Raw genomic sequence first — 13,267 nt, 5'->3', positions numbered from 1 at the left:
CCTTTGTGTAGTGTGTCCTTTGTGTAGTGTGTCTCCTTTGTGTAGGATGTGTCCTTTGTGTAGTGTGTATCCTTTGTGTAATATGTATCTTTTGTAGTGTGTATCCTTTGTGTAGTGTCTCCTTTGTGTAGTATGTATCTTTGTGTAGTATGTGCCCTTTGTGTAGTGTCTCCTTTGTGTAGTATGTATCTTTGTGTAGTGTGTATCCTTTGTGTAGTGTGTCCTTTGTGTAGTATGTCTCCTTTGTGTAGTGTGTATCCTTTGTGTAGTGTGTCCTTTGTGTATAATGTGCCCTTTTTTGTAGTGTGTCTCCTTAGTGTAGTATGTATCTTTGTGTAGTGTGTATCCTTTGTGTAGTGTGTGTCCTTTGTGTAGTGTGTGTAGTATGTATCTTTGTGTAGTGTGTGTCCTTTGTGTTGTATGTGCCCTTTGTGTATTGTGTCTCCTTTGTGTAGTATGTATCTTTGTGTAGGATGTGTCCTTTGTGTAGTGTGTGTCCTTTGTGTAGTGTCTCCTTTGTGTAGTGTGTTTGTCTTTGTGTAGTATGTGCCATTTGTGTAGTGTCTCTCCTTTGTGTAGTATGTATCTTTGTATAGTGTGTATCCTTTGGGTAGTGTGTCCTTTGTGTAGTATGTCTTCTTTGTGTAGTGTGTCCTTATGTAGTATGTCTCCTTTGTGTAGTGTGTGCCCTTTGTGTAGTATGTATCTTCATGTAGTGTGTGTCCTTTGTGTAGTGTGTGTCCTTTGTGTAGTATGTATCTTTGTGTAGTGTTTGTCCTTTGTGTCGTATGTATCTTTGTGTAGGATGTCCTTTGTGTAGTTTGTATCCTTTGTGTAGTGTGTGTCCTTTGTATAGTGTGTGTCCTTTGTGTAGTATGTATCTTTGTGTAGTGTGTGTCCTTTGTGTAGTATGTGCCCTTTGTGTAGTGTGTCTCCTTTGTGTAGTATGTTTCTTTGTGTAGTGTGTCCTTTGTGTAGTGTGTGCCCTTTGAGTAGTGTGTCTCCTTTGTGTAGTATGTATCTTTGTGTAGGATGTGTCCTTTGTGTAGTGTGTATCCTTTGTGTAGTGTGGGTACTTTGTGCAGTATGTGCCCTTTGTGTAGTGTGTCTCCTTTGTGTAGTATGTATCTTTGTGTAGTGTGTATCCTTTGTGTAGTGTGTGTAGTATGACTCCTTTGTGTAGTGTGTATGCTTTGTGTAGTATGTATCTTTGTGTAGTGTGTGTCCTTTGTATAGTATGTGCCCTTTCTATAGTGTGTCTTCTTTGTGTAGGATGTGTCCTTTGCGTAGTGTGTAACCTTTGTGTAGTGTGTGTCCTTTGTGCAGTATGTATATTTGTGTAGTGTGTGTCCTTTGTGTACTATGTGCCCTTTGTGTAGTGTGTCTCCTTTGTGTAGGATGTGTCCTTTTTGTACTGTGTATCCTTTGTGTAGTGTGTGTCCTTTGTGTAGTATATATCTTTGTGTAGGATGTGTCCTTTGTGTAGTGTGTATTCTTTGTGTAGTGTGTCCTTTGTGTAGTGTGTGTCCTTTGTGTAGTGTGCCCTTTGTGTAGTGTGTCTCCTTTGTGTAGTATGTCTCTTTGTGTGGTGTGTATCCTTTGTGTAGTGTGTGCCCTTTGTGTAGTATGTTTCTTTGTGTAGTGTGTCCTTTGTGTAGTGTGTGCCCTTTGTGTAGTGTGTCTCCTTTGTGTAGTATGTATCTTAGTGTAGGATGTGTCCTTTGTGTAGTGTGTATCCTTTGTGTAGTGTGTGTCCTTTGTGTAGTATGTGCCCTTTGTGTAGTGTGTCTCCTTTGTGTAGTATGTATCTTTGTGTAGTGTGTATCCTTTGTGTAGTGTGTGCCCTTTGTGTAGTATGTCTCCTTTGTGTAGTGTGTATCCTTTGTGTAGTATGTGCCCTTTGTGTAGTGTCTCCTTTGTGTAGTATGTATCTTTGTGTAGTGTGTATCCTTTGTGTAGTGTGTATCCTTTTTGTAGCGTGTACTTTGTGTAGTGTGTACTTTGTGTAGTATGTATCTTTGTGTAGTGTGTGTCCTTTGTGTAGTTTGTCTCCTTTGTGTAGTATGTAACTTTGTGTAGTGTGTATCCTTTGTGTAGTGTGTCCTTTGTGTAGTGTGTCCTTTGTGTAGTGTGCCGTTTGTGTAGTGTGTGTCCTTTGTGTAGTATGTATCTTTGTGTGGTGTGTATCCTTTGTGTAGTGTGTGCCCTTTGTGTAGTATGTTTCTTTGTGTACTGTGTCCTTTGTGTAGTGTGTATCCTTTGTGTAGTGTGTGTCCTTTGTGTAGTATGTGCCCTTTGTGTAGTGTGTCTCCTTTGTGTAGTATGTTTCTTTGTGAAGTGTGTATCCTTTGTGTAGTGTGTGCCCTTTGTGTAGTATGTCTCCTTTGTGTAGTGTGTGTCCTTTGTGTAGTGTGTATCCTTTGTGTAGTATGTGCCCTTTGTGTAGTGTCTCCTTTGTGTATTATGTATCTTTATGTAGTGTGTATCCTTTGTGTAGTGTGTCCTTTGTGTAGGATGTGTCCTTTGTGTAGTGTGTGCCCTTTGTGTAGTATGTATCTTTATGTAGTGTGTGTCCTTTGTGTAGTTTGTCCTTTGTGTAGTATGTATCTTTGTGTAGTGTGTGTCCTTTGTGTAGTATGTATCTTTGTGTAGTGTGTATCCTTTGTGTAGTGAGTATCCTTTTTGTAGCGTGTACTTTATGTAGTGTGTGTCCTTTGTGTTGTATGTGCCCTTTGTGTATTGTGTCTCCTTTGTGTAGTATGTATCTTTGTGTAGGATGTGTCATTTGTGTAGTGTGTATCCTTTGTGTAGTGTGTGTCCTTTGTGTAGTGTCTCCTTTGTGTAGTGTGTTTGTCTTTGTGTAGTATGTGCCATTTGTGTAGTGTCTCTCCTTTGTGTAGTATGTATCTTTGTATAGTGTGTATCCTTTGGGTAGTGTGTCCTTTGTGTAGTATGTCTTCTTTGTGTAGTGTGTCCTTATGTAGTATGTCTCCTTTGTGTAGTGTGTGCCCTTTGTGTAGTATGTATCTTCATGTAGTGTGTGTCCTTTGTGTAGTGTGTGTCCTTTGTGTAGTATGTATCTTTGTGTAGTGTTTGTCCTTTGTGTCGTATGTATCTTTGTGTAGGATGTCCTTTGTGTAGTTTGTATCCTTTGTGTAGTGTGTGTCCTTTGTATAGTGTGTGTCCTTTGTATAGTATGTATCTTTGTGTAGTGTGTGTCCTTTGTGTAGTATGTGCCCTTTGTGTAGTGTGTCTCCTTTGTGTAGTATGTTTCTTTGTGTAGTGTGTCCTTTGTGTAGTGTGTGCCCTTTGAGTAGTGTGTCTCCTTTGTGTAGTATGTATCGTTGTGTAGGATGTGTCCTTTGTGTAGTGTGTATCCTTTGTGTAGTGTGGGTACTTTGTGCAGTATGTGCCCTTTGTGTAGTGTGTCTCCTTTGTGTAGTATGTATCTTTGTGTAGTGTGTATCCTTTGTGTAGTGTGTGTAGTATGACTCCTTTGTGTAGTGTGTATGCTTTGTGTAGTATGTATCTTTGTGTAGTGTGTGTCCTTTGTATAGTATGTGCCCTTTCTGTAGTGTGTCTTCTTTGTGTAGGATGTGTCCTTTGCGTAGTGTGTATCCTTTGTGTAGTGTGTGTCCTTTGTGCAGTATGTATATTTGTGTAGTGTGTGTCCTTTGTGTACTATGTGCCCTTTGTGTAGTGTGTCTCCTTTGTGTGGGATGTGTCCTTTTTGTACTGTGTATCCTTTGTGTTGTGTGTGTCCTTTGTGTAGTATATATCTTTGTGTAGGATGTGTCCTTTGTGTAGTGTGTATTCTTTGTGTAGTGTGTCCTTTGTGTAGTGTGTGTCCATTGTGTAGTGTGCCCTTTGTGTAGTGTGTCTCCTTTGTGTAGTATGTCTCTTTGTGTGGTGTGTATCCTTTGTGTAGTGTGTGCCCTTTGTGTAGTATGTTTCTTTGTGTAGTGTGTCCTTTGTGTAGTGTGTGCCCTTTGTGTAGTGTGTCTCCTTTGTGTAGTATGTATCTTAGTGTAGGATGTGTCCTTTGTGTAGTGTGTATCCTTTGTGTAGTGTGTGTCCTTTGTGTAGTATGTGCCCTTTGTGTAGTGTGTCTCCTTTGTGTAGTATGTATCTTTGTGTAGTGTGTATCCTTTGTGTAGTGTGTGCCCTTTGTGTAGTATGTCTCCTTTGTGTAGTGTGTATCCTTTGTGTAGTATGTGCCCTTTGTGTAGTGTCTCCTTTGTGTAGTATGTATCTTTGTGTAGTGTGTATCCTTTGTGTAGTGTGTATCCTTTTTGTAGCGTGTACTTTGTGTAGTGTGTACTTTGTGTAGTATGTATCTTTGTGTAGTGTGTGTCCTTTGTGTAGTTTGTCTCCATTGTGTAGAATGTAACTTTGTGTAGTGTGTATCCTTTGTGTAGTGTGTCCTTTGTGTAGTGTGTCCTTTGTGTAGTGTGCCGTTTGTGTAGTGTGTGTCCTTTGTGTAGTATGTATCTTTGTGTGGTGTGTATCCTTTGTGTAGTGTGTGCCCTTTGTGTAGTATGTTTCTTTGTGTACTGTGTCCTTTGTGTAGTGTGTATCCTTTGTGTAGTGTGTGTCCTTTGTGTAGTATGTGCCCTTTGTGTAGTGTGTCTCCTTTGTGTAGTATGTTTCTTTGTGAAGTGTGTATCCTTTGTGTAGTGTGTGCCCTTTGTGTAGTATGTCTCCTTTGTGTAGTGTGTGTCCTTTGTGTAGTGTGTATCCTTTGTGTAGTATGTGCCCTTTGTGTAGTGTCTCCTTTGTGTATTATGTATCTTTATGTAGTGTGTATCCTTTGTGTAGTGTGTCCTTTGTGTAGGATATGTCCTTTGTGTAGTGTGTGCCCTTTGTGTAGTATGTATCTTTATGTAGTGTGTGTCCTTTGTGTAGTTTGTCCTTTGTGTAGTATGTATCTTTGTGTAGTGTGTGTCCTTTGTGTAGTATGTATCTTTGTGTAGTGTGTATCCTTTGTGTAGTGTGTATCCTTTTTGTAGCGTTTACTTTATGTAGTGTGTGTCCTTTGTGTTGTATGTGCCCTTTGTGTATTGTGTCTCCTTTGTGTAGTATGTATCTTTGTGCAGGATGTGTCCTTTGTGTAGTGTGTATCCTTTGTGTAGTGTGTGTCCTTTGTGTAGTGTCTCCTTTGTGTAGTGTGTTTGTCTTTGTGTAGTATGTGCCATTTGTGTAGTGTCTCTCCTTTGTGTAGTATGTATCTTTGTATAGTGTGTATCCTTTGGGTAGTGTGTCCTTTGTGTAGTATGTCTTCTTTGTGTAGTGTGTCCTTATGTAGTATGTCTCCTTTGTGTAGTGTGTGCCCTTTGTGTAGTATGTATCTTCATGTAGTGTGTGTCCTTTGTGTAGTGTGTGTCCTTTGTGTAGTATGTATCTTTGTGTAGTGTTTGTCCTTTGTGTCGTATGTATCTTTGTGTAGGATGTCCTTTGTGTAGTTTGTATCCTTTGTGTAGTGTGTGTCCTTTGTATAGTGTGTGTCCTTTGTGTAGTATGTATCTTTGTGTAGTGTGTGTCCTTTGTGTAGTATGTGCCCTTTGTGTAGTGTGTCTCCTTTGTGTAGTATGTTTCTTTGTGTAGTGTGTCCTTTGTGTAGTGTGTGCCCTTTGAGTAGTGTGTCTCCTTTGTGTAGTATGTATCTTTGTGTAGGATGTGTCCTTTGTGTAGTGTGTATCCTTTGTGTAGTGTGGGTACTTTGTGCAGTATGTGCCCTTTGTGTAGTGTGTCTCCTTTGTGTAGTATGTATCTTTGTGTAGTGTGTATCCTTTGTGTAGTGTGTGTAGTATGACTCCTTTGTGTAGTGTGTATGCTTTGTGTAGTATGTATCTTTGTGTAGTGTGTGTCCTTTGTATAGTATGTGCCCTTTCTATAGTGTGTCTTCTTTGTGTAGGATGTGTCCTTTGCGTAGTGTGTAACCTTTGTGTAGTGTGTGTCCTTTGTGCAGTATGTATATTTGTGTAGTGTGTGTCCTTTGTGTACTATGTGCCCTTTGTGTAGTGTGTCTCCTTTGTGTAGGATGTGTCCTTTTTGTACTGTGTATCCTTTGTGTAGTGTGTGTCCTTTGTGTAGTATATATCTTTGTGTAGGATGTGTCCTTTGTGTAGTGTGTATTCTTTGTGTAGTGTGTCCTTTGTGTAGTGTGTGTCCTTTGTGTAGTGTGCCCTTTGTGTAGTGTGTCTCCTTTGTGTAGTATGTCTCTTTGTGTGGTGTGTATCCTTTGTGTAGTGTGTGCCCTTTGTGTAGTATGTTTCTTTGTGTAGTGTGTCCTTTGTGTAGTGTGTGCCCTTTGTGTAGTGTGTCTCCTTTGTGTAGTATGTATCTTAGTGTAGGATGTGTCCTTTGTGTAGTGTGTATCCTTTGTGTAGTGTGTGTCCTTTGTGTAGTATGTGCCCTTTGTGTAGTGTGTCTCCTTTGTGTAGTATGTATCTTTGTGTAGTGTGTATCCTTTGTGTAGTGTGTGCCCTTTGTGTAGTATGTCTCCTTTGTGTAGTGTGTATCCTTTGTGTAGTATGTGCCCTTTGTGTAGTGTCTCCTTTGTGTAGTATGTATCTTTGTGTAGTGTGTATCCTTTGTGTAGTGTGTATCCTTTTTGTAGCGTGTACTTTGTGTAGTGTGTACTTTGTGTAGTATGTATCTTTGTGTAGTGTGTGTCCTTTGTGTAGTTTGTCTCCTTTGTGTAGTATGTAACTTTGTGTAGTGTGTATCCTTTGTGTAGTGTGTCCTTTGTGTAGTGTGTCCTTTGTGTAGTGTGCCGTTTGTGTAGTGTGTGTCCTTTGTGTAGTATGTATCTTTGTGTGGTGTGTATCCTTTGTGTAGTGTGTGCCCTTTGTGTAGTATGTTTCTTTGTGTACTGTGTCCTTTGTGTAGTGTGTATCCTTTGTGTAGTGTGTGTCCTTTGTGTAGTATGTGCCCTTTGTGTAGTGTGTCTCCTTTGTGTAGTATGTTTCTTTGTGAAGTGTGTATCCTTTGTGTAGTGTGTGCCCTTTGTGTAGTATGTCTCCTTTGTGTAGTGTGTGTCCTTTGTGTAGTGTGTATCCTTTGTGTAGTATGTGCCCTTTGTGTAGTGTCTCCTTTGTGTATTATGTATCTTTATGTAGTGTGTATCCTTTGTGTAGTGTGTCCTTTGTGTAGGATGTGTCCTTTGTGTAGTGTGTGCCCTTTGTGTAGTATGTATCTTTATGTAGTGTGTGTCCTTTGTGTAGTTTGTCCTTTGTGTAGTATGTATCTTTGTGTAGTGTGTGTCCTTTGTGTAGTATGTATCTTTGTGTAGTGTGTATCCTTTGTGTAGTGAGTATCCTTTTTGTAGCGTGTACTTTATGTAGTGTGTGTCCTTTGTGTTGTATGTGCCCTTTGTGTATTGTGTCTCCTTTGTGTAGTATGTATCTTTGTGTAGGATGTGTCATTTGTGTAGTGTGTATCCTTTGTGTAGTGTGTGTCCTTTGTGTAGTGTCTCCTTTGTGTAGTGTGTTTGTCTTTGTGTAGTATGTGCCATTTGTGTAGTGTCTCTCCTTTGTGTAGTATGTATCTTTGTATAGTGTGTATCCTTTGGGTAGTGTGTCCTTTGTGTAGTATGTCTTCTTTGTGTAGTGTGTCCTTATGTAGTATGTCTCCTTTGTGTAGTGTGTGCCCTTTGTGTAGTATGTATCTTCATGTAGTGTGTGTCCTTTGTGTAGTGTGTGTCCTTTGTGTAGTATGTATCTTTGTGTAGTGTTTGTCCTTTGTGTCGTATGTATCTTTGTGTAGGATGTCCTTTGTGTAGTTTGTATCCTTTGTGTAGTGTGTGTCCTTTGTATAGTGTGTGTCCTTTGTATAGTATGTATCTTTGTGTAGTGTGTGTCCTTTGTGTAGTATGTGCCCTTTGTGTAGTGTGTCTCCTTTGTGTAGTATGTTTCTTTGTGTAGTGTGTCCTTTGTGTAGTGTGTGCCCTTTGAGTAGTGTGTCTCCTTTGTGTAGTATGTATCGTTGTGTAGGATGTGTCCTTTGTGTAGTGTGTATCCTTTGTGTAGTGTGGGTACTTTGTGCAGTATGTGCCCTTTGTGTAGTGTGTCTCCTTTGTGTAGTATGTATCTTTGTGTAGTGTGTATCCTTTGTGTAGTGTGTGTAGTATGACTCCTTTGTGTAGTGTGTATGCTTTGTGTAGTATGTATCTTTGTGTAGTGTGTGTCCTTTGTATAGTATGTGCCCTTTCTGTAGTGTGTCTTCTTTGTGTAGGATGTGTCCTTTGCGTAGTGTGTATCCTTTGTGTAGTGTGTGTCCTTTGTGCAGTATGTATATTTGTGTAGTGTGTGTCCTTTGTGTACTATGTGCCCTTTGTGTAGTGTGTCTCCTTTGTGTGGGATGTGTCCTTTTTGTACTGTGTATCCTTTGTGTTGTGTGTGTCCTTTGTGTAGTATATATCTTTGTGTAGGATGTGTCCTTTGTGTAGTGTGTATTCTTTGTGTAGTGTGTCCTTTGTGTAGTGTGTGTCCATTGTGTAGTGTGCCCTTTGTGTAGTGTGTCTCCTTTGTGTAGTATGTCTCTTTGTGTGGTGTGTATCCTTTGTGTAGTGTGTGCCCTTTGTGTAGTATGTTTCTTTGTGTAGTGTGTCCTTTGTGTAGTGTGTGCCCTTTGTGTAGTGTGTCTCCTTTGTGTAGTATGTATCTTAGTGTAGGATGTGTCCTTTGTGTAGTGTGTATCCTTTGTGTAGTGTGTGTCCTTTGTGTAGTATGTGCCCTTTGTGTAGTGTGTCTCCTTTGTGTAGTATGTATCTTTGTGTAGTGTGTATCCTTTGTGTAGTGTGTGCCCTTTGTGTAGTATGTCTCCTTTGTGTAGTGTGTATCCTTTGTGTAGTATGTGCCCTTTGTGTAGTGTCTCCTTTGTGTAGTATGTATCTTTGTGTAGTGTGTATCCTTTGTGTAGTGTGTATCCTTTTTGTAGCGTGTACTTTGTGTAGTGTGTACTTTGTGTAGTATGTATCTTTGTGTAGTGTGTGTCCTTTGTGTAGTTTGTCTCCATTGTGTAGAATGTAACTTTGTGTAGTGTGTATCCTTTGTGTAGTGTGTCCTTTGTGTAGTGTGTCCTTTGTGTAGTGTGCCGTTTGTGTAGTGTGTGTCCTTTGTGTAGTATGTATCTTTGTGTGGTGTGTATCCTTTGTGTAGTGTGTGCCCTTTGTGTAGTATGTTTCTTTGTGTACTGTGTCCTTTGTGTAGTGTGTATCCTTTGTGTAGTGTGTGTCCTTTGTGTAGTATGTGCCCTTTGTGTAGTGTGTCTCCTTTGTGTAGTATGTTTCTTTGTGAAGTGTGTATCCTTTGTGTAGTGTGTGCCCTTTGTGTAGTATGTCTCCTTTGTGTAGTGTGTGTCCTTTGTGTAGTGTGTATCCTTTGTGTAGTATGTGCCCTTTGTGTAGTGTCTCCTTTGTGTATTATGTATCTTTATGTAGTGTGTATCCTTTGTGTAGTGTGTCCTTTGTGTAGGATATGTCCTTTGTGTAGTGTGTGCCCTTTGTGTAGTATGTATCTTTATGTAGTGTGTGTCCTTTGTGTAGTTTGTCCTTTGTGTAGTATGTATCTTTGTGTAGTGTGTGTCCTTTGTGTAGTATGTATCTTTGTGTAGTGTGTATCCTTTGTGTAGTGTGTATCCTTTTTGTAGCGTTTACTTTATGTAGTGTGTGTCCTTTGTGTTGTATGTGCCCTTTGTGTATTGTGTCTCCTTTGTGTAGTATGTATCTTTGTGCAGGATGTGTCCTTTGTGTAGTGTGTATCCTTTGTGTAGTGTGTGTCCTTTGTGTAGTGTCTCCTTTGTGTAGTGTGTTTGTCTTTGTGTAGTATGTGCCATTTGTGTAGTGTCTCTCCTTTGTGTAGTATGTATCTTTGTATAGTGTGTATCCTTTGAGTAGTGTGTCCTTTGTGTAGTATGTCTTCTTTGTGTAGTGTGTCCTTATGTAGTATGTCTCCTTTGTGTAGTGTGTGCCCTTTGTGTAGTATGTATCTTCATGTAGTGTGTGTCCTTTGTGTAGTGTGTGTCCTTTGTGTAGTATGTATCTTTGTGTAGTGTTTGTCCTTTGTGTCGTATGTATCTTTGTGTAGGATGTCCTTTGTTTAGTTTGTATCCTTTGTGTAGTGTGTGTCCTTTGTATAGTGTGTGTCCTTTGTGTAGTATGTATCTTTGTGTAGTGTGTGTCCTTTGTGTAGTATGTGCCCTTTGTGTAGTGTGTCTCCTTTGTGTAGTGTGTCTCCTTTGTGTAGTATGTATCTTTGTGTAGTCTGTGTCCCTTATGTAGTGTGTGTCCTTTGTGTGGTGTGTCCTTTGTGTAGAATGTGCCCTTTGTGTAGTGTGTCTCCTTTGTGTAGTATGTATCTTTGTGTAGTGTGTCCTTTGTGTAGGATGTGTCCTTTGTGTAGTGTGTAACTTTTGTGTAGTGTGTCTTTGTGTAATGTATCTTTTGTAGCGTGTATCCTTTGTGTAGTGTGTGTCCTTTGTGTAGTATATCTCCTTTGTGTAGTGTGTGTCCTTTGTGTAGTATGTATCTTTGTGTAGTGTATGTCCTTTGTGTATTGTGTCTCCTTTGTGTAGTATGTATCTTTGTGTAGGATGTGTCCTTTGTGTAGTGTGTCCTTTGTGTAGTATGTCTCCTTTGTGTAGTGTGTATCCTTTGTGTAGTGTGTCCTTTGTGTAGTATGTCTCCTTTGTGTAGTGTGTATCCTTTGTGTAGTGTGTCCTTTGTGTAGTTTGTGCCCTTTTTGTAGTGTGTCTCCTTTGTGTAGTATGTATCTTTGTGTAGTGTATGTCCTTAGTGTAGTATGTGCCATTTGTGTAATGTCACTCCTTTGTGTAGTATGTATCTTTGTATAATGTGTATCCTTTGTGTAGTAAGTGTCCTTTGTGTAGTATGTCTTCTTTGTGTATTGTGTGTCCTTTGTGTAGTATGTCTCCTTTGTGTAGTGTGTGTCCTTTGTGTAGTGTGTGCCCTTTGTGTAGTATGTATCTTTATGTAGTGTGTGTCCTTTGTGTAGTATGTATCTTTGTGTAGTGTGTGTCCTTTGTGTAGTATGTCTCCTTTGTGTAGTGTGTGTCCTTTGTGTAGTGTGTATCCTTTGTGTAGTGTGTTCTTTGTGTAGTATATGCCCTTTGTGTAGTGTGTCTCCTGTGTTTAGTATGTATCATTGTGTAGTGTGTCCTTTGTGTAGTGTGTCCTTTGTGTAGTGTGTCTCCTTTGTGTAGGATGTGTCCTTTGTGTAGTGTGTATCCTTTGTGTAATATGTATCTTTTGTAGTGTGTATCCTTTGTGTAGTGTCTCCTTTGTGTAGTATGTATCTTTGTGTAGTATGTGCCCTTTGTGTAGTGTCTCCTTTGTGTAGTATGTATCTTTGTGTAGTGTGTATCCTTTGTGTAGTGTGTCCTTTGTGTAGTATGTCTCCTTTGTGTAGTGTGTATCCTTTGTGTAGTGTGTCCTTTGTGTATAATGTGCCCTTTTTTGTAGTGTGTCTCCTTAGTGTAGTATGTATCTTTGTGTAGTGTGTATCCTTTGTGTAGTGTGTGTCCTTTGTGTATTGTGTGTAGTATGTATCTTTGTGTAGTGTGTGTCCTTTGTGTTGTATGTGCCCTTTGTGTATTGTGTCTCCTTTGTGTAGTATGTATCTTTGTGTAGGATGTGTCCTTTGTGTAGTGTGTGTCCTTTGTGTAGTGTCTCCTTTGTGTAGTGTGTTTGTCTTTGTGTAGTATGTGCCATTTGTGTAGTGTCTCTCCTTTGTGTAGTATGTATCTTTGTATAGTGTGTATCCTTTGGGTAGTGTGTCCTTTGTGTAGTATGTCTTCTTTGTGTAGTGTGTCCTTATGTAGTATGTCTCCTTTGTGTAGTGTGTGCCCTTTGTGTAGTATGTATCTTCATGTAGTGTGTGTCCTTTGTGTAGTGTGTGTCCTTTGTGTAGTATGTATCTTTGTGTAGTGTTTGTCCTTTGTGTCTATTGTATCTTTGTGTAGGATGTCCTTTGTGTAGTTTGTATCCTTTGTGTAGTGTGTGTCCTTTGTATAGTGTGTGTCCTTTGTGTAGTATGTATCTTTGTGTAGTGTGTGTCCTTTGTGTAGTATGTGCCCTTTGTGTATTGTGTCTCCTTTGTGTAGTATGTTTCTTTGTGTAGTGTGTCCTTTGTGTAGTGTGTGCCCTTTGAGTAGTGTGTCTCCTTTGTGTAGTATGTATCTTTGTGTAGGATGTGTCCTTTGTGTAGTGTGTATCCTTTGTGTAGTGTGGGTACTTTGTGCAGTATGTGCCCTTTGTGTAGTGTGTCTCCTTTGTGTAGTATGTATCTTTGTGTAGTGTGTATCCTTTGTGTAGTGTGTGTAGTATGACTCCTTTGTGTAGTGTGTATGCTTTGTGTAGTATGTATCTTTGTGTAGTGTGTGTCCTTTGTATAGTATGTGCCCTTTCTATAGTGTGTCTTCTTTGTGTAGGATGTGTCCTTTGCGTAGTGTGTATCCTTTGTGTAGTGTGTGTCCTTTGTGCAGTATGTATATTTGTGTAGTGTGTGTCCTTTGTGTACTATGTGCCCTTTGTGTAGTGTGTCTCCTTTGTGTAGGATGTGTCCTTTTTGTACTGTGTATCCTTTGTGTAGTGTGTGTCCTTTGTGTAGTATATATCTTTGTGTAGGATGTGTCCTTTGTGTAGTGTGTATTCTTTGTGTAGTGTGTCCTTTGTGTAGTGTGTGTCCTTTGTGTAGTGTGCCCTTTGTGTAGTGTGTCTCCTTTGTGTAGTATGTCTCTTTGTGTGGTGTGTATCCTTTGTGTAGTGTGTGCCCTTTGTGTAGTATGTTTCTTTGTGTAGTGTGTCCTTTGTGTAGTGTGTGCCCTTTGTGTAGTGTGTCTCCTTTGTGTAGTATGTATCTTAGTGTAGGATGTGTCCTTTGTGTAGTGTGTATCCTTTGTGTAGTGTGTGTCCTTTGTGTAGTATGTGCCCTTTGTGTAGTGTGTCTCCTTTGTGTAGTATGTATCTTTGTGTAGTGTGTATCCTTTGTGTAGTGTGTGCCCTTTGTGTAGTATGTCTCCTTTGTGTAGTGTGTATCCTTTGTGTAGTATGTGCCCTTTGTGTAGTGTCTCCTTTGTGTAGTATGTATCTTTGTGTAGTGTGTATCCTTTGTGTAGTGTGTATCCTTTTTGTAGCGTGTACTTTGTGTAGTGTGTACTTTGTGTAGTATGTATCTTTGTGTAGTGTGTGTTCTTTGTGTAGTTTGTCTCCTTTGTGTAGTATGTAACTTTGTGTAGTGTGTATCCT

The sequence above is a fragment of the Taudactylus pleione genome, unplaced genomic scaffold (assembly GCF_031769625.1).
Source record: "Taudactylus pleione unplaced genomic scaffold, aTauple2 ptg000144l, whole genome shotgun sequence".
In the NCBI taxonomy this organism is placed as follows: Eukaryota; Metazoa; Chordata; class Amphibia; order Anura; family Myobatrachidae; genus Taudactylus; species Taudactylus pleione.
This window is presented reverse-complemented; position numbering follows the sequence as displayed.